The sequence below is a fragment of the Barbatula barbatula genome (genome assembly GCF_947034865.1).
Source record: "Barbatula barbatula genome assembly, chromosome: 14".
In the NCBI taxonomy this organism is placed as follows: domain Eukaryota; kingdom Metazoa; phylum Chordata; class Actinopteri; order Cypriniformes; family Nemacheilidae; genus Barbatula; species Barbatula barbatula.
In genome coordinates this window covers 22,659,131-22,663,267 of record NC_136777.1, presented here as the reverse complement: position 1 = coordinate 22,663,267, position 4,137 = coordinate 22,659,131, and positions in this window count along the sequence as shown.

Here is a 4,137-nt window from a genome sequence, read left to right as displayed (position 1 = left end):
ACAACACAACACTGACACAACACTGACACAACACAACACTGACACAACACAACACAACACTGACACAACACAACACTGACACAACACTGACACAACACAACACAACACAACACAACACTGACACAACACTGACACAACACAACACTGACACAACACAACACTGACACAACACTGACACAAAACAACACAACACAAAACAACACAACACAACACTGACACAACACAACACAACACTGACACAACACAACACTGACACAACACTGACACAACACAACACTGACACAACACAACACTGAAACAACACTGACACAACACTGACACAACACAACACAACACAACACTGACACAACACAACACAACACAACACTGACACAACACAACACTGACACAACACAACACAACACTGACAAAACACAACACAACACTGACACAACACAACACTGACACAACACTGACACAACACTGACACAACACTAACACAACACTGACACAACACTGACACAACACTGACACAACACAACACAACACAACACTGACACAACACAACACTGACACAACACAACACTGACACAACACAACACAACACTGACACAACACTGACACAACACAACACTGACACAACACAACACAACACTGACACAACACAACACTGACACAACACTGACACAACACAACACAACACAACACAACACAACACAACACAACACTGACACAACACTGACACAACACAACACAACACAACACAACACTGACACAACAACAGGACAAGATCTCATACATACTGGGAGAAAAGCCCATCAGCTCAAACCTGACGGCCAGATACGTCAAGTCCTGTCAGGACAGAAGAGCAACAACCAGCACAACACACACAACACAACACTGACACAACACAACACTGACACAACACTGACACAACACAACACTGACACAACACTGACACAACACAACACTGACACAACACTGACACAACACAACACTGACACAACACTGACACAACACTGACACAACACTGACACAACACTAACACAACACAGACACAACACTGACACAACACAACACTGACACAACATAACACTGACACAACACAACACAACACAACACTGACACAACACTGACACAACACAACACTGACACAACACAACACAACACTGACACAACACTGACACAACACAACACTGACACAACACTGACACAACACAACACAACACAACACAACACAACACAACACTGACACAACACTGACACAACACAACACTGACACAACACTGACACAAAACAACACAACACTGACACAACACAACACTGACACAACACTGACACAACACAACACAACACAACACTGACACAACACTGACACAACACAACACAACACAACACAACACTGACACAACACAACACTGACACAACACAACACTGACACAACACTGATACAAAACAACACAACACAACACTGACACAACACAACACTGACACAACACTGACACAACACAACACAACACTGACACAACACTGACACAACACAACACTGACACAACAACAGGACAAGATCTCATACATACTGGGAGAAAAGCCCATTAGCTCAAACCTGACGGCCAGATACGTCAAGTCCTGTCAGGACAGAAGAGCAACAACCAGCACAACACACACAACACAACACTGACACAACACAACACTGACACAACACTGACACAACACAACACTGACACAACACTGACACAACACAACACTGACACAACACTGACACAACACTGACACAACACTGACACAACACAACACTGACACAACACTGACACAACACTGACACAACACTGACACAACACAACACTGACACAACACTGACACAACACTGACACAACACTGACACAACACAACACAACACAACACTGACACAACACAACACTGACACAACACAAAACTGACACAACACAACACAACACAACAATGACACAACACTGACACAACACAACACTGACACAACACAACACAACACTGACACAACACTGACACAACACAACACTGACACAACACTGACACAACACAACACAACACAACACTGACACAACACTGACACAACACAACACTGACACAACACAACACTGACAAAACACAACACTGACAAAACACTGACACAAAACAACACAACACAACACTGACACAACACAACACTGACACAACACAACACTGACACAACACTGACACAACACAACACTGACACAACAGAACACAACACTGACACAACACAACACTGACACAACACTGACACAACACAACACTGACACAACACAACACTGACACGACACAACACAACACTGACACAACACTGACACAACACAACACTGACACAACACTGACACAACACAACACAACACTGACACAACACAACACAACACTGACACAACACAACACTGACACAACACAACACTGACACAACACAACACTGACACAACACAACACAACACAACACAACACAACACAACACAACACTGACACAACACAACACAACACAACACAACACAACACTGACACAACACAACACAACACTGACACAACACAACACAACACAACACTGACACAACACAACACAACACAACACAACACTGACACAACACAACACAACACTGACACAACACAACACAACACAACACTGACACAACACAACACAACACTGACACAACACAACACTGACACAACACAACACTGACACTGACACAACACACACAACACAACACAACACTGACACAAGACACACAACACAACACAACACTGACACAACACAACACTGACACAACACAACACTGACACAACACTGACACAACACAACACTGACACAACACAACACAACACTGACACAACACTGACACAACAACAGGACAAGATCTCATACATACTGGGAGAAAAGCCCATCAGCTCAAACCTGACGGCCAGATACGTCAAGTCCTGTCACGACAGAAGAGCAACAACCAGCACAACACACACAACACAACACTGACACAACACAACACTGACACAACACTGACACAACACAACACTGACACAACACTGACACAACACTGACACAACACAACACTGACACAACACAACACTGACACTGACACAACACAACACTGACACAACACAACACTGACACAACACAACACTGACACAACACAACACTGACACAACACAACACTGACACTGACACAACACACACAACACAACACAACACTGACACAAGACACACAACACAACACAACACTGACACAACACAACACTGACACAACACAACACTGACACAACACTGACACAACACAACACTGACACAACACAACACAACACTGACACAACACTGACACAACAACAGGACAAGATCTCATACATACTGGGAGAAAAGCCCATCAGCTCAAACCTGACGGCCAGATACGTCAAGTCCTGTCAGGACAGAAGAGCAACAACCAGCACAACACACACAACACAACACTGACACAACACAACACTGACACAACACTGACACAACACAACACTGACACAACACTGACACAACACAACACTGACACAACACAACACTGACACAACACAACACTGACACAACACTGACACAACACAACACAACACAACACTGACACAACACAACACTGACACAACACAACACTGACACAACACAACACAACACTGACACAACACTGACACAACACAACACAACACTAACACAACACAACACAACACTGACAGAAGACACACAACACAACACTGACACAACACAACACTGACACAACACTAACACAACACTGACACAACACAACACAACACTGACACAACACAACACTGACACAACACTGACACAACACTAACACAACACTGACACAACACTAACACAACACTGACACAACACAACACTGACACAACACTGACACAACACAACACTGACAAAACACAACACTGACAAAAAACAACACAACACTGACACAACACTGACACAACACAACACTGACACAACACTGACACAACACAACACAACACAACACAACACAACACAACACTGACACAACACAACACAACACTGACACAACACTGACACAACACAACACTGACACAACACTGACACAACACAACACAACACAACACTGACACAACACTGACACAACACAACACAACACAACA